This window comes from Crinia signifera, chromosome 19 (assembly GCF_055691185.1).
Source record: "Crinia signifera chromosome 19, ASM5569118v1, whole genome shotgun sequence".
In the NCBI taxonomy this organism is placed as follows: domain Eukaryota; kingdom Metazoa; phylum Chordata; class Amphibia; order Anura; family Myobatrachidae; genus Crinia; species Crinia signifera.
The window spans coordinates 99,624,354-99,647,732 of record NC_139226.1 but is presented as its reverse complement, the minus strand read 5'-3'; the positions used below and the strand labels follow the sequence as shown (position 1 = coordinate 99,647,732).

Sequence of the window (23,379 nt, the reverse complement as noted above, 5' to 3'; positions counted from 1 at the left end):
GGTAATAACGGGTCACGCTGTGATAACGTGCATGTTAGGGAGGAAGCAAGCCGACCAAAAGGATCGGCGGCTTTTATTATGTGCTGTGAGCACGGTGAACGAGCAGTTGTTTACCAAAATAAATGGAGAAAAATGACACAAGGCAGCAAGTTAGAATTTCCCAGTGTTGGTAGCTTCGATCCAGAAATCTTATCGGCAGTAAAAGATGAAATATGTCTACTCTCCAATCGTAAGAAGAGAGTTAAGCACATAGAAATTCTTAAATTGTGGCAGAAGGAAGGGCAAGAACAATGGGGAATCAGATGTATGGCAGTGACAGATACAATCAGCCACAATAAAAATGCAACCGTAGCCGCAACAGCTCCCCCACCCCCATATGTGCCGAAGGGGTTAATGACTAATAAGCAAGACAGTAGTAATAATGTAACTGTTGCTAACTTGTACCCTGTTTTTACCCCCTATAAGCAAGATACAGATCCACAAGGGGGATTCCTGACATCAGCCATCCCTTGCGAAGCTAGCGGAAAGGAGAGAGAGGCTGAGACAGCCCAAGCTGCTGCTGCCATTCTGGTCGAGGAGATGGCTGATGCCAGGAACACGATTGGAGACACAGGTAAGTACACACAACACAGCACAGAGATAGTTGCTCCTGGGATGTTGTCCAATGGTGCAGGGGGGATACAGATCCACCCTCTGCACACAGTGGAACCTCCTTGTGGACGGGGAGACGGGGATGAGGTAATGCCTGTAAAGGATAGTGACATGCACAATACATGGACACGATTGGAACGTCATTCAATCATAAAAAATTTCCCTGATCCCAGCAAAGATCTGGCAAAGTGTCAGAAATTTGTAAGGGAGTGAGGAAATTCAGATGAGCCCACCAATAAGGATTGGCGATATATGTTGAGAGCTTGCCTCCCTTCACACATAGATGTCCAGAAGTTCATTCGAGACAGTGGTGTGGAGGGCGATAAGATTTTAACTGAACAGGGCAACCAGGAAAATATACGCCTAATAAATATACAATTGGGTGTATATTTCCCAGCGACGGTTGAAAATACCCTAGGGTTCACCATCACACAGAAAGATGGTGAGTCCACCAGCGGATATTTCAACCGTGCTTAACAGGCGTTGCCAAAACACTCTGGTATCCCCAGCCCCAGGGACAACATACACCTTAAGGGAGGGATTGTCTCTGTGCTGATACAAGGTCTTAGGGAAAATCTGAGAACCAACATAGAAACCATTCACCCCAACTGCAGACAGATGTCAATACACACTTTAAAGAAATCTGCTGTTGATCTGGACAAACGATTTATGACAGAAAGACAAAACCAAACGGTATGTTTCAAATGTGGAAACAAAGGACACATAGCCAGACATTGCAGGGTAAGTAACCATAGGAAACATAACACATATGTAAGTAACTGGGAGACACAATGGGAGAAGACAGGTAGGTCTCAACACATAGCCATAGCCCCACCTAGTAGCCAACGCCGCCCTAAGCATGACACATATATGCAAACAGGGAGTAGGACACACATACACCCCACATCCAGGTAACATAAGACAATATCTGAGGGAGGAGCCTCAGATATGGGTAAGTGGAATGGTTTAAATATAAAGGTTTTTTTTGTATCAAACCCGTTAACAACATTCCCTCCTGGTCTAGGTTGTGCCAAGCAAATAGCAGTTACAATTGGGGTAACAGGAAAGGTGCAGCAATACCCATTGGTAAAACAAATAGAGATCATAATCGGGCCCTTGCATATCAAATGCTCTGTCTTATTGACTGCAGCGGCTACGATTGACCTTCAAATTACAGAACTACCTTGAAAAATAAGTTATGTCTGCTACTGGACTCCAGAGAATTCATAACTTAGAGACAACAGGATCAGTATGCACAAACTAGATGCAAAATTGTTAGATATACCCCCATGACTAATGCTGCACTGTACTGTTATAGATTTTTTTTTTTTTTCCCATCTAAGGTAGCTAAAAACTACAGCACAAATACCGAGTTCCCTTTGAACTAAAGATGGGAAGGACACAGGATCAATGGCAACAATAGCTTCAATAGAAACCCTGTTAAAAACAGAAAGTATAGCGCCCCAAAGTACAGCTTCACCATTTGAAATCTGAGGTTGAGCTGGAAAAATACCCAGTGAAATAACAAGGTTCCCAAAAGAGAACTTTTAGCTAAATACCCCTAGACACAGCCCATTAGTCACAACCACACTGGGAAAGAGAAAGAGGGAGGGCTTACAAATCAGAACAGGAGTTGAAAAGGGTAAGAACCAAATATTTGAGAGCCAATTCCCCCATAGTGCTAAATCCTGGTGTCATAAAAAAAAAAAAAAAAAAAAATAAAAGAAAAATTTCCTGTTGAAAATAAATGTACACATTACTGTCATTAATATTTTCTACCCTTTTTGAGTTTCTCTCTCTCTTTTTCCAATTTTTTCTCCTTCCCCTACTCTTCTGTTCCAGAAACCTCAGAGAGCCACCAAGCCCCTCCCCCGGGTCTTGCAAGATCGCACACTGTCCTTACGGCCCACAAATGGGTAAATACCAATACAATGGGTTAATGATCTATTGTTATGTCCTTTCCTCATCCACAACACCAGCAGATGGCGATAGACAACTTCTGGTGTATCCTCCTGAGGCAGGACATAAGGTTTCTCAGGACGGATTGCGGTTGCGCCTGAACAAAGGGGAGGGGGGAGGGGAAAATCTGGGACACATTAGTAACCATAAACCCACAAATCATAGAAAAATAGTTCGAAGAATCTGTCGCACTCCCAGCAGAGAAATACAATTGTGAATATCTGGTACCCCATAAAGCGAGTAGTCACAATATAGATATTTTTCAGTAAATCTTGAACAAAGTCCCAATAACTCTAAGCATTACTCCTAATGTTACCCAGGGCAACCACAGCCACCATCTTGTGAAAAGCAGTCCAAGTAATGCACAAAGCATTCCCCTTCTACAAGAGAATGAAAAGGGTTGTAAAATGCATTTACATATAAATAGGTGCAATCACAATACCCATGTCTTCACAGACAGATGTGGATAGTAAAGAAGGAGAAACAGGCCTGATTACAGCCTTTGACATGGGTATGACTGACACAAGAGATCATGTGATTTAGAATATTAGACCTGCTGAGGGGGAGACAGATATAGTGACGTAAGAAACCTGGTGATGCCAGCCTGACCAATGTCGTACTGCAGTGTACAATTAAACCCTATTATTTGAGCACTTCCTACTTGTCTACACAGTGTAGTTGCCATAGCAGTACTGGTAAACAAAACTGAGAATGTGGTGTTGGGGTGTGTTTTAACTGTTTATGCTCCTCATATAGTCTGGACACTCCTAAAATTCTGCCTAAACATGTGAAAAATATTCATCAGCCAAGTCCACTAAACGGGAACTTGCATTGATGTTACCAGTAAAATGGGTAATATTGTAATCCCAGCAACACTCTTACCGGGTGTGCCCTCCAAGGCACAAAGGGTGGAGTGGTGCTGAGGTTGCTGGAATGGTGGAGTTTAGGGGGAGCCGAGACGAATATGATTGCATGACATGTTTGAATCAGACCTTTTGCAGCATGCCCCCAAAGGGTGGTAACAACCCATTGGAAGAGGAAAATCATTTTCTTTCCACAACACAGAGAGGGGAAAATTGTACACTGGCTATACCGTAATAGATGGAGAAGGCATAGTAGAGGCTGAACCCATTGGACGTCTCACTCAGCAACAGCAGCCTCATTAGTAGTACTGCGGGCTGAGAGAAAAACAGCCAATATTCATGCCGACTCCAAGTACGTTTGTTGGGGTAATACAGAAGATCTTAGGCCCTATGGCGCCTCAGAGATGTTTTGTTTCAGTAGCTGGCACTCCAGTGGCGCAAGCATTGTAAGTTTAAAAGATTCCTGACAGTCACACAGCTGCCGGACAGAGTGGCTGTTATCAAGTGTAAAGCCCACATCTTCGATAAGGATTCAGTGTCACTTGATAATGGACATGCTGGCAAGGCAGCTGGGTGAGCCATGCGCTCTGCGGATAATGTTTGTGTTCCCCCTGTAAATGTCAGTGTATTCACATAGAAATACAAGATTTGTGTCCCCTGCAGGAGAAGCAGTCTGGAAGCCGAAGGGATGTGGACAGGAATAGAAAGATGGACAAGGAAAACCAGTGACTCTGAGAACATGCCAAACTGTCAGGGCAGAGATAGCCCATGGCCTGACTTGTCTTGACAGAGAAGGTATGTGGAGAATTAGTCCGAAATTACTGGTGTACCCACAGACAGGTAAGACGACAGGATCATGCCTTACTTGTCTGGGGGAAAGAAACTGCAACGGCTGTTCCCACAGAGCCATCTCCACATCCCTCCTCCAGCAGGATCCTCTGCAGGTAATACAAAATTGGCTTTGTACAGTCCACTCTAGAAGCATTCTAGTTATTTATTTACTTATTTTTTATATATATATATATATATATATATATATATATATGTTGACGTTTGTGTGTATAGATATGGCAGCCCAGAAGCACCCTTGAGTATGCAAAAATATATATGAAAGGTTTAAGTCATGTGTGAACCTTTAGGGACTGATGGTACACCCCATAATCTCTTTTTGTAGTAGTAGAATCACTCTCAGAACTCCACCTCATTTGTCCCCATCGAAACATTGCTTGGAGGGCAGCCACAGGTTATGGTAATCCCACAAGGAGATCCTAGACCACAAATGCAAGTGATGTATCCACACCTGGAAAACTGCAGCAAAAGGACTTTGTTGACACCTGTTGTGAACTGTCATAACCATGAACCAGGAGATGTTGTTGTTTCCCCTGCTTTGCCATATACAGGTTGCTTGATAGACCTTTGGAAAGAACCACCCCAAGTCTTGTTGACCAGCACTACCTCAATAACAAAGTCGCAGAGAGAGAGATTCGGGTACGTTCGTTCTACTGCCAAAAGACCAGAAACCCAGAAGGTCCTTACACCCCAGGGCGAAAGAAAGAAATCGCTAGAGGCACCATTTCGGGAGGACTGGAGAGCAGCTAAGGTCAAGCAACCTGTACAAACTACAAAAGGGACTGTGACACACCCTACTGGTAACAGGTTGGAAGGATCACTAACAAGTTTTTCCTTTCTCAGTTTTCTCTATTGTTGTGGGTCCTATTCTTGTCCCCCACCACCATCCGTTCTTATCTTCAAAGTCAAGGATACTGCCGCCGCACTGCTGCCAGGCATTGGACAGACGATACAGAGTTCTGAGAGTGTGTTACCCGTCCCAGTTTAGGTCAAGGTAGAATCTATAAACTTGACACATTACCCAGGACCGGATGTTTGATAATGATAATATCAACATACTTAAAAGCATACCAAAAAGAGAGACAACAAAGAGTTCAAGGGTCTGTTGTCACAAACAATACCTACCAAAGGATGCCGTATCTGAAAAACAATTGTATATAGTGTAACCACCCCTGTTTTTATTTTTATCCCAAAATTGTACATTATCCTTCGTGACCCTGAGTAGATTGTTCGATAAATGCGGCCCATCGTTTATCCATGATCCTGGATCGGCCAAGAGCAGATGGTTTACTCCCCTTATATGTTTAATTTATGGATCCCAATTTCTCTGTTAGGATTATGAATTTCTGTATTGTCGTGTAAAAGGTTTTGTATTGTAACAGTTTTATATTTACTGTTAAAGGGTGGACTGTGGAAGTCGAGTTGCACACACGCCATTTTAGGATAGTATGGCCGCCATTTTGGTTCGCAGAGTTGCGCAAATAAAGTTTCCATACCCGAGTATGTGTGACAAAGTGGACCAGAAGAGTAGCCATACTATCACACATAAATTTATAATAACATACTTACACTAAATGAAATATAGTTAAAGGTTTAGAACGCCACACATAGCTTAGTTAGCATTGCATACATCTGTCTGTATAATGTTTAGTACCGTTCCGTTCCGTTTCATGTGCGCAGAATTCCGGTCATTGCGAATATTTCGCAATACATACGGTCCGATAGTTATGGACAAAATCCATAACTCAAAGACAGTTTCTGTTGAAAAGAGTGTAACAAAGGAATCTACTTAAATCCGGTTTTGACTGCTATTTACGATCCCCTACTAACAAACAAAGGACTCCTAAAGTTCACTCCCCTGCACCTAGTCAAACCAGGTGTATCATCTTACCCCCCAATCACAGTGGACCTGACATACGATCTCTGACCAATAGGAATGGCCTTTGACCTCCCCCTTCTGACCCTATAAGATAGGTGACCCAGGGCTGCCTCGGTCACTTCGGCACATCTTTCTTTCCCTGACCTTCAACCGGGCTATAGTTCAATCCTGAACGATAGCGAGCTCTGACCGGACTGCGCTTGGCATATTTGATGAGACGGTAACGGTTACTTATTCTTATTGTATTGTTGGCTGATTGTATCCTGTATCTGTTTCTCTTCCCCTTAGTAGAGCCTGATTATAGTATTTATTGTTAGTCTACTGCATTACCTGTTAAACCTGTATTTTCCATTCCTGTAACCCCCTTTTTGTCCATTAGGGACTTAAATACAACCTTTCTTGCAGAGTTCTTATCTCCTTACTTCTATACTGTGGTTTGTGTCTGTTATTCGCATTTAGCGATAAAGGTATATTACGGACACTGTCCTTAAAGGTATATTCGCAGATTAGAGACGAAGTACTGCGAAGGGATCTCTGTTCGAGGTATTGGTTCTTGGTTGTATAATACACAATAAAAGGTACGCTACGCTGCGCTACGTTTTGTTCGCACGTAGTTAGGTATAAAGGGTACGCAGGTTACGGACATAATACGTAATCTACGCTTTTCACTTATTGTTACTTTGGTCATATTTATACACCATTAACAATACATATACATACAGGGGCGTCAACAGCAGTGTAGACCCCTGGGCATAGCAATGTATTGGGGCCCCCTACCGATCCTCCAGCGGTAGGGGTGGGGGAAGCTTTGATGTCACGCGGGTGGTAGGGGGTATTATATCAACCGCTCAGCATGTAGGGCCTGGATCAGTAATTTCCACTAATTACCCCTTTACTGCACAGATGGTGGGAGATGAGGTGGGAGAAGGGGGCATTGGGCTGAATGAAGGGGCCCTGATACATAACTTCCAGGGTGGTAGAGGATGTTTAATATGCAGAGGAGGGGTGTATAGTGGAGTGGGCTTATTATTCACAATTTTCTGGTGGGAGGACAGCTTGCTTGACTGCAAATATCTCCAGTTCCCGAAAATAGATTTCTTAGATTTTAATGGAATTAAAAACTAGAGAATCCATCCTACCAAATGGTATTGGGGACTAGGGGATTAGAATTCAGGAGGCAGAGCAATAGGCCAACGAGTATATAAAACTACATACCAGGTGTGTGGAGCTGGAGCAGTAACCAGCTGCTGGAAGGCTGATATCTCTGGTTCTGGGCACAGTAGAGACAAGCTACTTATGTCCATCAAAGGGGGAGAGTCCCAGGTTTTGGAATATACCCTGATAAAAACTCTAAATCAGACAGAACCTGAAATATCTGACTGGGAATAACAATTAACAGGCTTGGATGGGGACCACTGCTTTGAAGTCAGATATCTCCGGTTCCCAATGGCCGATTTTTAAAATTCTTATACCCATGGAAAGAGAGGACCCTCAGCTTTCAGCTGAGTGCCCTTAGACTCATGGGGGGGTTTCTGGGTACTCAGAAACCCCCCCTGCGTGCGCTACTGGCGGATTACTTTACATGTATTCCGCGTGCGCTCGCCACGCTTCGGGCTCGGTGGCTCGCTGCGCTCGCCACACTATATGAAATCAACTCCGCGCCGACGTGGATAGTGGGGTAATGAAAAATTCGGAGGACGCGTTCCGACCGCCGCTCGCCACGCTTCAGGGTGGCGTGGATAGTGGGGGGGGGGGGGGAGGGGTGCGTTAAACCTATTTTTCGGACATACAATCTTATTATTGTATACCTAATGTCATGGCATCGCACACCCTATAAATTCGCATGCAATTTAAAATCGCATGCAATTTTGCGGCAGATGCGATGGCCCAGGAAAATCGCATCGTATCGCACATCGCATGGCCCTAAAATGGCCCATGTGATGCGATGCGATTTCACTACGCAGAATAGCCCACTAAGCAAATTGCTTAGTGGGCACCCAACTAACATATAAGTACCGCATAAGTAAAACAACTGGATGTAACAAAATGACTTGCTCGATTACACTTTGATGTGTGCCACTTGTACATCTGTCTTCTAATTAATGTGTATATGAAGCAGTGGCGTATCTATAATGGGAGTCCAAGAGGGGGCCCACACCATGCACCATATTTGGTAATACTTACCCTCTGGAGTCCATTGGCAGCAGCAGGAGCACACGCGCAGTGGAGCCTGATTACTCTAGCTCAGACTTCACATTGCGGAGGAGGTTCACAGTAGGGTCTGAGCACTAGAGCACTATCGGCCCCTCCTCACTCCTTCTAACATGTATTCCTGGATTTTAACATCAATTTCAAATTCAAACGTTACACTATTGGCCCGCTTTAAACTGGTTCGTATTTCCCCAACTTTTTTTACTTTTTGTGCCTCTATAATCTGTTTATAAAGCACTCATCTCAAATTTAAAAAAATACACAGTAATGTGTGGAATTGTTTATCCTGCCCTGTCACCTCTTACAAAGTATTCTGCCAGTAACTGGCTATTCAGAAAGGTATAAGAATCCTCATTTTCCATTGTTTGCCAACATTTTTTATACTTAAAAATGTGTTATTTTCTGCTACTTTGTTACATACCACTCTCTAGAAACTACTGCGCTAGAGAGGTCAGTGACCCCACATTTGATGCAGAAGGTTGTCAAATATACTTCAGTCTAGGTAACCTGTATTATTCCTTGACATCATAATCATTTTTTCATCCAAATCAATTATTATTTTCAACCTCTGACTTTATTATGAAGCTTTTTTTCAAAAATGTTTTTGCTGTTTAAGAAGGAGACTGGATATCAAAGCTAAAACCACAAAACTTGTAGAAGTTAGTAAAGTTGCAGTTAACTTCAAGTGGTGGTGGTGTTGCCCATAACAACCAATCAGATTTATATCCCGCGATGTCAGCTGCCCCCCCCCAGAAGCCGCGTCACTGCCGAATTTCCATGGGAAAAATAAATGCGCTTGCGCATAGACCAAACATTGCTCCCCCGTGTGAATGCAGGGAGCCATGGTGGGATTAGAATCAAGCCCTATAGCCAGAATCAATGTAAGAAGGGTCCATTACTAGCTTATTCAGGATCGAGCTGTATATAAAACACAAAGAACAAGATTAACGAAAATGAAATAAACTCCATTGCTTAATATTTTGGTAGTGTATTTTTCATGATTTTATAAATAATTCTAAAACTGAAGTACAAATCAATTACAGAAGCAGCTGCAGCCAAAATATTGTGAAGGAGAAACTGAGCGCTTTGTTTTCATGTGCACAGTTATTACGACATCAATATTTTATTGAAATATTTGCGCGCTGTCCCCAAACGTCCACGGTTATGACTCACGGGCCTATTACATCTGTGTTGGGTTTTTTTCAAACATCGCTCAGTGTCTATGTTACTGAGATTATTATTCTGATTGTCTGTTCAGTCCCCATTGTCCTGACAAATTTGTTTAGCAATATTTTAGATGGCAAATTGCAGGGTATGTTCTTTTCAATATGTGCCTTGGAACACATTGACATTTAAAAACATTCATCAAAACTTAATGTTTTACTTTCCATAAAGTAAAGTTCAACACAGCATTTCAATAATATGCTGACAAAATACATTAAGTCTCTACCTGGTAGAAACAGTGGCTGCTCAGGTTTATTTTATTTTTTTTAAATAAGATTTATAATATGTAAATATTGTGAAAAGGATCAAATACACTGGATAAGAAATAAACTTCTGTATTTATTTCCAGCGTACAGGTGATTACAGCTTGGCATTTCAGATAATAGCTTAGCAGTAGGGAAGCCAATCCCGGGGCATTTTTTCTATCCCGGGATTCGGGATTGAAAAATGCTCAATCCCGGGATCCCGAGATTGGCTTTCCTAATAAAAAGACACCCTGGCTGCCCCACATTTACCTTCATTTGAGGGTGCAGCAGGGTTGCCAGGAGCCCAGTTGCTGGGTGGGGGGACGGGTCGTCCATGCTCCTTGTTGGGTGCGGGCTGGCATGCTGGCTGGGTGAGCGGGTGGATTTGCTGGCTGGGTGGGTGGGCTTGCTGGGTGGGCGGGTTCCTTGCTGGGCGGGCGATTTCCTTGCTGGCTGGGTGGGCGGGTTCCTTGCTGGCTGGGTGGGCGGGTTCCTTGCTGGCTGGCGGGCGGGTTCCCTGCTGGCTGGGCGGGCGGGCAGCGCAGCATCACACTGCCGTACGCAACCTCTCTGCCTGCGCAGCGTGACCTCTGATCTCGTCACACTGCGCAGTGCTGCCGGGAGAAGTCGAGTGATGCTCAGACGCTGCCCGGCATTAGACTGCGCGCATGCGCAGTCTAATCCCGAAATCTCGGGATTGGAAACTCCAATCCCGGGATTAAAATCCCGGCGTTTTGGGGGCCAAATCCCGCCGATCCCGATCCCGGGATTGGCCACCCTACTTAGTAGGTTACAGCAGCCAATGCAGAGTCTTTATAATGTCCCAAGCATAGTCCCCACACCCCAACACCCCAAGCCTATTGCCCAGCCACTAACTGGCATTGGGGACACTGACCCTCTGCCCTGAACAGATATTCAACAGCAAACCACAGGTGTTGTTAATTAGCCAAACAATTATTCAAATCATATCTAAGGAAAAAGCTGGACTGGATCTTATATATTGTCGTCTCTGTAATTAAAGGGTCTTTCTTTGTCCCTCATTGTTCATAGACCAAGTGTAGACTTTATTTTGTTCATAATACTCTTATACTTCACTGAACTTTTTAAACTTAATTAAGTCATTCTTATATTGATCGATTTGTGTCTGCAGCTTATCAAGCCGGATAGTTGAAGTGTCTTGAAAAAGCAGAGTTTTAAGAGTGGACTTCTCAATCACTAGTACTAATAAGTCCATGGAGCACTTGTTTAGGATAGAAATCCAATCATGGGAAAATAACATGTTATAATGGACAATAATAGGTGTTTTTCTATTCGGGAACCCTCTAGGTATAACTTTCTCTCTGCAACAATGCAATAAATTGAAGACATAATATAAAAAGTCTGCGTCTTATTTTCTTTAATTTAACCAATTTTTATATAACTCCTCATAGATGATAATTCACTGTCGTCAGGGTCAGGTTAAGGGGGCCTCAGGGGCTCGAGCTAGGGTGCCCCGATGGTCAGCATGTATTTTCAATTTTTGTGCATGGGAGTGTGATAGTGCTACAGCTTCACCTATCTGCCAATGTGACAATGATTAATGGTGCTGAGCATCGGGTGTCAAGGTACAATGACTGCACAAGTGCACAGAGCATTACTGGGAGTTGACTAAATCCCATGAGACTGCACAAGAGGTCAGAGGCTGAGAGGCTTCTGCTGAGCTCTGATTAGTGGAGCTCAGTGGCGTAAGTTTGTCCCATTTGCCCGGAGACAAGATGAATATTGGTGCCCCCACACACACACACAATGTTTTTCAAAATATATATAGTCTGTTATGAAATATATATTATATACTGCACACATATATATATATATATATATATATATATAGAGAGAGAGAGAGAGAGAGAGAGAGAGAGAGAGAGAGAGAGAGAGAGAGAGATCACATATATTTCAGAAAAGCCACAGAAGCGATTTTAATGGCTTTCAATTAATGGATTTAAACTGGCAGTGGTGGAGCGGTGCCCCCTTGAGAGCAGGAGCCCGGCGGAAGATGACTCCATTGCCTCCCAGAGTTCTGCCTCTGGTGGAGCTCATCACATGCTTCTCAGGCCCATGGAGGACATCAGCAGCAGAAGCCTCATCATGGATGGGTTTTTAATCAGAGGCAGTGTTAAGCCTGTTAGGTCTTCTACAGAGTAAGATACAGAGGGACAAACACAGGCTTTATATATATATATATATATATATAGCAGATAGATGAAAACAGCGGCACTCAGAGTCTTGAAATGATGCAAACAGCGTGAAAACTTTACTGATCTACAGTTTCGGGGTAATCACCCCTTCATCAGGACAAATACACAGTAAAAATACAAGCAATAAATACACTTCAAACCACTCACCCACGCCCCCCGGCGTTCCCGCGTCTCCGTGGTCCTACCCCGAACTTCCGGCTGTATCCAGGAGCGTCATGCTGCGGGGCGGACGTGCGTCAGCTGTTGATCGCCGTTGTCCGGGCAACCAGAGGACTCTCACCCCTCTGTCGTCTCCGGCTTCCGCTCTCCATACTCGCCCGCCTCTCTGTGACGCTGGTGGTTGCCCTGGAAACCGGCCATCTCTCACATAGCCGGTCAGCCCGGCCCCCATCCTGCGTCACCGCTCCCTCAGCATTTGATACGCTGGTAGCCCGTACGCTTCAGGGATGGTTGTCACGGTGATTTGGGAACTGCCTGAAATGTAAACACAGACAATAATGTGATCATGTGCAATATTATGCATATAAAAAAATTGTAAAAATACATGTCGGGTGTTGTCATCCTATCAAACCTTAAAACATGCTAGTGTTACATATCAGTGTGTCCAAATATCTGGACAATTTCTCCACACTCCATGGCGCCCTATTAACAAACAAGAGGCACTTCTATTCATACATCCTTGTGTGGCCAGACCCCATGGTCTGGTCGGTATCGTGCTCTCCCCCATGCGGACTTTATTATATTGGTAAGACTGAATGCCAGTTTAAGGTCCGCATGGCACAGCACCGCCAAGCCATTCGCTCGGCCCTGAACACAGGGTCTAGCGAACAACCAGTGGCCCGGCACTTTGCGGCCATGAAACACAACATGGCCACACTCAGGTATAAAATAATTGACCAAGTGCCGGACAGCCCCCGTGGAGGGAACAGGGGTAAAGCCCTGTTACAATTGGAATCCCGTTGGATTTTTAGGTTGGAAACATTAAAACCAAAGGGACTCAACGAGTCCCTTGGATTAATTAACTTTTTGTGAATTCTAGCCACACTGGCTGTTATATGTATCCAACAGCAGGCCATTTGGCTAGTCAGAATGTATTGAGTTGTTTTGATGTACCCACTGCAAACAGAAACATGATGGGGGGGATGGATAAGAAGGTTCACCCCACCCAGGTACTTATTAAGACAGTAGTGAAAGGTTTTTAGTAGGAGTCATGTGCTCACTTCGCATGCTGATGAGAAACACCATTACCCAGCTTTTTAACATTAGAGTTAAGTTTTCACAGGGCCATGGACACTGGGGATCCAGTGATTCCAAGGTCCTTTTTTAATATTGAAGCACTTTAGAGATTTGTTTCTCAGCACTTAGCACTTTTTTCATATTTTCACTAATGTCTTGATGGTACATTTATTTGATAATGTCGCACTTATTAGGGGGAGAGCACGATACCGACCAGACCATGGGGTCTGGCCACACAAGGATGTATGAATAGAAGTGCCTCTTGTTTGTTAATAGGGCGCCATGGAGTGTGGAGAAATTGTCCAGATATTTGGACACACTGATATGTAACACTAGCATGTTTTAAGGTTTGATAGGATGACAACACCCGACATGTATTTTTACAATTTTTTTATATGCATAATATTGCACATGATCACATTATTGTCTGTGTTTACATTTCAGGCAGTTCCCAAATCACCGTGACAACCATCCCTGAAGCGTACGGGCTACCAGCGTATCAAATGCTGAGGGAGCGGTGACGCAGGATGGGGGCCGGGCTGACCGGCTATGTGAGAGATGGCCGGTTTCCAGGGCAACCACCAGCGTCACAGAGAGGCGGGCGAGTATGGAGAGCGGAAGCCGGAGACGACAGAGGGGTGAGAGTCCTCTGGTTGCCCGGACAACGGCGATCAACAGCTGACGCACGTCCGCCCCGCAGCATGACGCTCCTGGATACAGCCGGAAGTTCGGGGTAGGACCACGGAGACGCGGGAACGCCGGGGGGCGTGGGTGAGTGGTTTGAAGTGTATTTATTGCTTGTATTTTCACTGTGTATTTGTCCTGATGAAGGGGTGATTACCCCGAAACTGTAGATCAGTAAAGTTTTCACGCTGTTTGCATCATTTCAAGACTCTGAGTGCCGCTGTTTTCATCTATCTGCTACATGTTTCTGGCTTCTCAGTCAGCACAGACAGGCAACGGAGCAAGTTACCCCGTGGGGGGGTCTGAGTGCCGGGCATACAAGACTCGTATATATATATATATATATATATATATATATATATATATATATATATATATATATACAATGTCCGGCGGCACTCAGGAACTTGAAAGAAGGACACAGCCTCAGGCGCTCTTAAGCCAACGTTTCAATAAGTTTATCTTATTTTCATCAGGGCAAAAATAAGATAAACTTATTGAAATGTTGGCTTAAGAGCGCCTGAGGCTGTGTCCTTCTTTCAAGTTCCTGAGTGCCGCCGGACATTGTCTATTTGTGGGGACCGAGTGCTCCTAATTGCGGAGGGAAACAGGACCAGGATTGTGTTTATAGCGAGTGCCATAATCCCCCCTGAGTTACTAATTTACCAAGTTTATCCTACCTTTACTCTGTGTTTTGGCAGTATATTATTCTACAGTGCAATTTGCAGCCAGTAAAGTGGGAGGGGGCTCCCCTGTCTAAAGGGACACAGGCTCCCCGAAGGCTTAACCGGCCCTGACTGTCCTCACTCAATTTCTGTGTATATAACAATAACCTACAAAGCAGTGTAATTAAACTGGTCCTGCTTGTCCATTTTGGCAAAACCTTGAGCAAGGTCATTTGTAATAGTATACATAGCTGTCATGTTAACAACCAGAAATAAGCACAGTCTCCGTAAGTGTTGCAGTAGTACTATAGTATATGCTTGTGCTGCCTCTCACAGAATAATATATTAAAAACTGATTTGGTAAATCTGTCAGTCAATCTCAGCTAGCATGATAGGTAACATAGGTGTAAGGCCGATGAATAGGTGGTGCCCAAAAATAGACCACTGCAATGCACTGTAGTTTGAGTTATGGGTTACTATGTTTACCCAGAAGATCCTTGATTGGTTGGGTTGGTGGGAGCACCCAAATGATGTCATCAATAAAGGTCTGCTTTGCAGCAAAGGCAGAATCTGATGAGGGCATCTGATGGCGTGCACCACTAGTTGAACCAATTCAGATAATTATGAGGTGTGTAAATGATACTGTGTATACTGTAAATGTGTACAGTATTTGTACTATTGCCCGGTATTCCTTAGGATGGAGTAACGCCTGAAATTTTGCTTTAAAAATACATTTTAGTGCAACCAGAAGTGCTACGATATACGGTATATACTGTATTTCATACATAGCACTCACCTAAGTATATTCCAAATGTAAGTTTCCAAAGTATTGCAATAATTTGTCAGCTCACCAACCACTTCACAGTCTGGTGGATCCCTTCACTGATTCCAAGATGTCATCATCATCATCATTATCCTCACCCTCATTCATTTATACATCATCCTCGCACACTAGAGCACTGCTATGAGGCACAAAATAAACAACCACTGTGAAGAGAGGTGTCACTGTAGAAGTATTTGGGAGGGACATGGCTGCCACTAGGAATTTTGGGGCCAGTGACTGAATTCCAGTCCGGACCCCCCCGGCTTCCCCCGGAGCTGTCAGTTTGCTCCCCCCTTCGCCCAGAGCTGTCAGTGCCCTCCCCCTGAGCTGTTAGTGCAGTCCCATCTCCCCTTGGGAGCTGTCAGTGCAGTCCCATCTCCCCCTCTCTTTACTTACTGCCAGACTCTGTCTTCACTCAGCATGTCCCGAAGCACATGCATTTTCAATGCAGGACGCCGGCGGCCAATGGAAAGGCAGCACCGGATACGTACATTTGCCACTCTGATTGGCTAATGGTGCACAAGCTCTGATTGGCTCAAAAGCCAGTGCAGCACTTTAATTGGCCGTCTGCGTTCTCCATTGAAGAAGCCTGTGCTTCAGGACCTGCTGAGTGAGGACCGAGCGCAGCACAGGCAGCATACAGCAGAGGGTTGTTATGGGCAAAATGAGCTGCCCAGGCACTTTCAGAGGCCGGGGCCTGGGACAGCTGTACCCACAGCACCCCCCTGTCGCGACCCTGGGGAGGGATCCTCTAAATGTTGATTGGGGCACAAGAAGTTTTCACTACATCCCTGTGTATTATTTACATAGCTTTATACATATGCTAACTTCAATTATGAATACTAATAATAACATACCATTCCTTTCCCTATACCTTTGTGATTTTTGTAAATGTTATTTTATATTTTTTGCAAGTTGAAAGTCTGTGTCTCTTTTTTATTGTTATTTTACAGTGTTTATTCAAGATTTGATTGGTTTTAAAGATAGGCTTTTACTCAGAGTTTGGCAAGGAGATGAACACGCAGGGGCTTTGGCCATCTAGTGAGATCACTTTGAAAATGCCCTAAAATCACCCCGTGTGTATACACCATTACAGTTGAAGTCAAGTGCAGGAAAAATAAACATAGCTGCATCAACAGAGAACACCGTGGCAGAAAATAGAAGGAAATGCACATGGTGAAGGGGGCCCTGCTCATGAGAGCTTACATTCTAAAGGGGAGGAACAAACAGACTTGGTGACACAGATAAGGAAGATTGTGAGTGTTGAACCAGGACCGTCTTAACATTAACCTGGGCCCCTGGGCAAAATATTTCACTGGCTAGACCCCACAGCAGGGTCCAGGCAGTGGCGTCCAGGCAGCGGGGATCCAGGCAGCAGCGGCTGGGAGCTTGTAGCACTATTTGCCAGGCAGCAGGCGGGAAGCACTGCTGATGTTGAAAAGACTGCCCGGACACTGATTGGCTGAATTCTCTCAGCCAGTCAGCGTCCGGCCAGTCTTTTCAAATACAGCAGCGCTTCCTTCCCACTCCACCACCCCGCAAATAGCCCTACAAGCTTCCAGTCACCGCTGCCCACTGCCTGCCACCCGCCACCACAGCCTCAGCAGGTCCCCGAGGCAGTGCTGTCTTCCCCATTGGGGTGGGCAACTGGGCAACTGCCCATTAAGCCCAATGGGAAAGACGGCGCTGTGTGGAACAGAGGAGAACTTCTGAACTTTATCACTCTCCTCCAAGTATTGATACATATCACCCATTGTCTACTATGAGAGAGTATTGCAAACATTTTTTAAGACAGAAATATGGCAAGCTTCATTATAAATATACAACTTAGGTTCAAATATAGTCTGAGGTTTTTAAGAAGGTACAGTAAATGAGCAAACAAGATGATCAGGCTGCTTTATCTGCTGTCAGATTCCATACTGTGATTCTACATAGTACATTGCTGGCAACATTTGGAAATGTATTGAATGGTAATTTGGGGAAGATCAATTTGCATGGGTCGAACAGGTTTTTAAATGCAGTAATGTTGCATTTTTTCTTCCAAAACTGACACGTTCATTTTCATAAAATGATTACGAAATTGCAATCTTGTAGTGGGACTCATTTCAAATGTTATATTGAGCCAATCAACTCTACTGCTTACAAATATATTATTGAGCATTAGCAAATGTGTTCATGATTGTGTACAGATCATTTGCGGGACTGTTAAGGTTTATTAAGGCTGTTAATTTTACTTAGAAGCCATATGAGTGCAATTAAAATTTGGAAGATTTTTCATGCTAACATTTTCCCAGTCCAAGAAATCAATGGTTTCCCAAAATTGCTTTTTATTCATTGTTTTGAACATAAGTAGCAGTTATTGGGTTTTACGCCAAACCATATTCAATCAGTATGAAAGACCATTTAAGATAATTTATTCTAGTGTCAGGAAACTAGTCAGTAGCATAATATCTTGTAAATATATATACCCTCCTCTTGCGCTCATTGGAATAATTTAAGATGCAACTCTCAATTGGTTCCCTCTTATCAAGAACCTACAAAGAATAATGACAGAAATGACTGAGTTTTCTCCCTCTCATCGATAATGTTTCTACAAGGTCAATATTGGACTGACCACACCACTGAATATTTTTAGCACATTTTAAATCCTTACAGTACCTTAATTCACAGAAACGATTTTCACAATATTTCACATATATTAAAACAGAACGGTCTTAAAATCTGTAATGTAAAAAACTTTTGTACAGTATATGAAGTTTCCAGTTTTCTTTCTGAGAATCAACTCGTATTCCCCAATTTCTGTTAATGAAGACTGGGGTACACCGACTATAAGATAAAACCAGTGCGTTTCGTTTCATACAGAGACTTCATCAGGGGTACATCTGCTGATCAACCTGCATCTAGGTATACCTCCCAGACAGGGCCGGTGCTAGTGTCAGCACTCTCCTGCAACCTCTATCTTTGTGCCCTCTCCCTCTCCCCCAATCCCTATAGATTGTAAGCTTGCAGCAGGGCCCTCTAACCTCCAAGTCTGTCTGTTGTTACCCAGTTTGTTTTATCACTGTCTACTATTGTAAAGCGCAACAGAATCTGCTGTGCTATATAAGAAAGTATAAATAAATAAAGGTTGTGGTATCATAAGGAAGGGGCATAGTCACCTAATAGTACCACCTATACAATTACACCATACAGTAGCACAATCATATTCACATTACACCTCACATGTTGTCCCTGTTTTCAATGCACTCCACAATATTTCCAATTATACACAGTGGCCACAAAAGTAATTCCCCTTAAACTTATAATGCCCACAGTGGTGCCAATTAAAAATAAAAAACACAGTAGTATATATATATACATAACTCCGATGGGTACTCTTTACTTAGAACGGCGACCATCGCGACCATCGTATGCACTAAAAAACGGGTGCGATGCGATGCCCGCGATGGCCGCGATTTCCCATAGGGATCAATGTTAAAAGTCAGATTGGACGGACGGATTTTAGTGTTCAATGCCTCAATGCCCGCGATTTTTCCATAGGAAACAATGTTAAATGGGCCACAGAGCCCTAATAGTCCCCCTGAAGTCTTAAATGGCCCCCACAATTTTTAACGCCACCCCACGATCAACGTGAACCCGAAGCGTGGCGAGCGCAGCGAGCCCGCGAGGGGAGGCGGTACGCGTCCTCCGACCTTTTCATACCCCCACTATCCACGTCGGCGTGGAGATGAGAATAGAATAGTGTGGCGAGCGCAGCGAGCCACCGAGCCCGAAGCGTGGCGAGCGGACGCAGATACCTTCACAGGTAAACGCGTCCCTTCGCAGGCTTCACAGGTATCCGCGTCCGCTCGCCACGCTTCGGGCTCGGTGGCTCGCTGCGCTCGCCACACTATTCTATTCTCAACTCCACGCCGACGTGGATAGTGGGGGTATGAAAAGGTCGGAGGATGCGTACCGCCGCCGCTCGCCACGCTTCGGGTTCACGTTGATCGTGGGGTGGCGTTAAAAATTGTGGGGGCCATTTAAGACTTCAGGGGGACTATTAGGGCTCTGTGGCCCATTTAACATTGTTTCCTATGTAAAAATCGTGGCCATTGATGCATTTAACACTAAAATCGCGTCCAATCTGACTTTTAACATTGATCCCTATGGGAAAATCGCGGGCATCGCGGGCATCGCGTCGCACCCGTTTTTTTATGTGCATACAATGACCGCGATGCCAGCGATGCCCACGATTTTTTACCCCCGACGCCCGCGATGCCAATCGCGGGCGCCGTTCTAGGTAAAGAGTACCCTCCGATGGAAGTGTTACTTAAAAACACAATGCCCACAATAGTAATGCCCCTTATACATAATGCCCACAGTAGTGTCCATTACATATAAAATCCACAGTAGTAATGCACCTTATATACATAATACTCACAGTGATAGTGTCATAAGGTGTGAAGAGAGCAGAAGAAGAATAAAAAAGGGGAAGCACGAGAAGGGGAAATGTGAGAGTAAGAATGAGTTGTGAGGGGAACAAGGGGGAAGTGGACGTTTCCTTTCTAAACAATACTGTTCACAATATTGCCTAGTGTATATGGGGCTTATGTCCACCTCTGAAGATTTCAGATGCTATTTCACCCTGTAAATGACTGGACTTGAGGTTGGTTTAGAACCAAAACAGAGGGGATCTGTGCAAATCTCTAATTAAAATGATACAAATTTTAATATCCCTCCATTTATTTTTAACCTATCTAGGGGTGTGGGGGGTCTTTTCAATGGGAGGGGACTTGGTTTCATACCTAACCCCTCTTCTGTATTCTTTTAGCAGCAAAGAATACATCTCTATGAAATTTTTGTTGTATTTTAGTTTTTTTTATATATATATATATATATATATATATATATATATATATATATATAACTCCAAATGGCGGATGGCACTCTGCTTTCAATAACGAATAGGCGACACAAGGTGTGTGGTATATATATACAATTTGCGGCGGCACTCGGAAATAATGACAGTCGACACAAAGCCTTAAAGACGCCAACGTTTCAATGTTATTCACATTTTCGTCAGGGCAGCTGCCTCTGATCGCGGTCCCAAAAGGGCCGCTCTGTGTGCTGGAAGATGGTATCGGTTCAGAGTCATTTGTATTAGGTGTATTTTCATTGGAAGAGTCCAATCTCCGTGGTACATACTTGCGGTGTTTAAAGAATGGCTTTCTCCGATCTCCTTGATACTGCGGTTCTGTCCATCTATATACCGTGTAATTGGTATAGTCACTGTCCACTTTAGCTTTTTTATCAGCTTTGAATTTAATTAGCTCTCTTTTATATGTCTGGATTTGGTTTGTGAGCTTTCCATACCAGTCCACAGAGGTGTCATTTTCAAGCAGCGGTTTGCAGGTTAATTCCAGTTCCACAATCTTGTTTTTGATGGCATTCATCTCTTTAGTTGATTGTTCTATAATTAATATAATAAGATCTAGGGAACATTTATTTAGTATCCCTACCCACTTTTTACAGAAGGCAGGGTCGTTCCTGCCAATAGTTGGGGAATTCCTCACCCGCAATCCGCGTGGGATCTTTTTGCTGCGATAATAATCGCTTAAGGTCAGACAGTGATAATAGTAGTCAGTCTCTTTGCGCTTCAGGCGCAATAATTGATGATAGGTATCCTCATTTGATTTAGCCTCCACCTGGTCAACCAGATTTTCTGTATACAATATGTTTTCCACTTCTGCTTCAGAGTAGGTATGCAACTCACCAAGCGGGTTAGTTGTATGTATATACCCGCTGGCTTCAGTGTCTTGTTGGTTAATTGTATCCATATTGCAAGCGGCTGACTTGTTGGTGAAACCAGCAGAAGTCTTCGTCCAGTGGTTATGTAATTGTATCCAACTGTGCCATGCAATAATCCGAGTAGTAGTCCAGGGAAAACGGCAAGCTCACAGATGTCCTTTACAATGTAACGGGAGCCTTGATAAAAGTGACACAGCAGTGACACTTTACATGTAGCAAACGGTGGGGATCCGGCTCTCCGTTTAGATTATTCTGCGCCGGGTGCCCATACAATATTTGTAGATAGCAGCATAGGATGGTATAGCACTCCTAGCGACTTTCTTTTAGTAGAATAATTCAGACCACAAACGTGGGTAATTTACAACGTTTCAATGCCTTTATTATAGCAGCATTTTCATCAGGTATAAAAGCATAGGATAAACAATCTTACCTTAAATAGAAAAAACACCAAGTGAGCACGCCAAGCCTGGGGGTGGTAACCGACCTCCCGCTAACAGCGCAGAATGATGATCTCACAGCAAGAGACCAACGTGCACCCATCACCATGGAGACAATACATAAACACTGGAAAAAGAAAAAGCAGCATTCAAATAGACATCAGTAATACATCAATCAATAAGCAGAGGAATGGGTGTACACACCGCTTGGGATAACTGTCATTAACAGATAACATACTTGTGCAGCAATCGAGAACGGTCATGCAAATAGGGAAAATGTATATATATTTAAATATACTTTTGGTGGACAGCAGGGATTTTTTTAAATCAAAAGATAAATAACTTTGAAAAAAAATTCTTGGTCGTGAAAGAGCAGCTTTATTGGATTCAGCCTCGATTTACCTCATATAAAAATGTTCTCTGGGTTTAGAGTTGCTGGCAAGAAGTTAGTGATCTAATTACACAGGAGTTTTTCTATGCTCTTATTTTCTGTGAACATATAAATGTCAGACACATTTAATGGGCTAGTTTTTGCCCATGCAAAAATGCGGCATGATTTTGAAATTTCTTTTCGTGTACTATGCCAATAATACGCTTCCAGAATTCTGTGAAGAAAGGTTGCTTGTTAAAAAAATGCACCTTTAGTAGGGTGAGTAGACTATGTGAATTTCTCAGACAACATAGATTAATCTTTAAATGTATAATTAAAGTAATATTGTATTTAAGTAATCACTAGTAATCAATTTGATGCTGCATCAAGCTACAGTCTTAAAATCACCAAACATGAACTGTGATCCAAAACTATCAGATTATTATAATTGGAGATGTGCAGGTTCTGATTTACTCTGATTTACTCTGATTCCAAAGGATCTTATTGGCTATCCCAAATCACATGACTTTTGTTGACAGTTGATAGCCAATAAGATCCTGCTTTGAAATCAGAGTAAATCAGAGCCTGCACATCTCTAATTATAATACAGAAATAAGATAAAAAAATGTAAATTATACAGTAATCAATGTTCGATAGTTTCAAAGCCACCATAAAGTCACCAAATCACTACCATTTTAATTTAAAAGCTTCATATTTTAAAAATACATTTGCTTCGGTTGGGTTACAAACTAAAACAAAAACACCTTTTGTACTTCATCAACACTGTGAGCAAATGTCAACTTCCTTCTTGTCTTTTTTCCTTCAAGTGTACTGTAAAATTGGACAGTGAGTGATGGGGTTTGTCCTCTTTCCTCCTTCTCCTCTCTGAGCTCTGTTACCATGATTGCATTTCAGCGGAACATAGAAAGGCCCCGTTGGGAGACTACCTGGGAAAGCAGAAAAAAAAACACCTGGTCAATATGTGTATCTAAACATGTAGAGGATCAAGGAGAAGCTGATAGCACCATCCTCATGGACATGGAACCACAAATGACTCTTGATTTGCTTTCAGGGTTTGGTCATATGGTCTTATTGTTTTACTATACACGGAAGATCCGCAGTGGGCCAGTGTCTCTGTGAGACTGTCTGTGGCTGGGAGTTGGTAGAGGGTGACAAACTGTCACCCGCTGTCCCATCTGAGGGGGCGCAGTGTCCCGTGGATGGGGAGGCAGTTGGGGGAGAGCAGAAGGTGAGCGATG

General features: G+C 43.5%; 1 pseudogene; it reads right to left on the bottom strand.

Annotated features, from left to right (window-relative positions):
- The window catches only part of LOC146041599 (piRNA biogenesis protein EXD1-like), a 99,190-nt pseudogene extending 77,848 nt beyond the window's left edge, over window positions 1-21,342 (bottom strand).
- Between the last annotated feature and the right edge of the window lie 2,037 nt (window positions 21,343-23,379).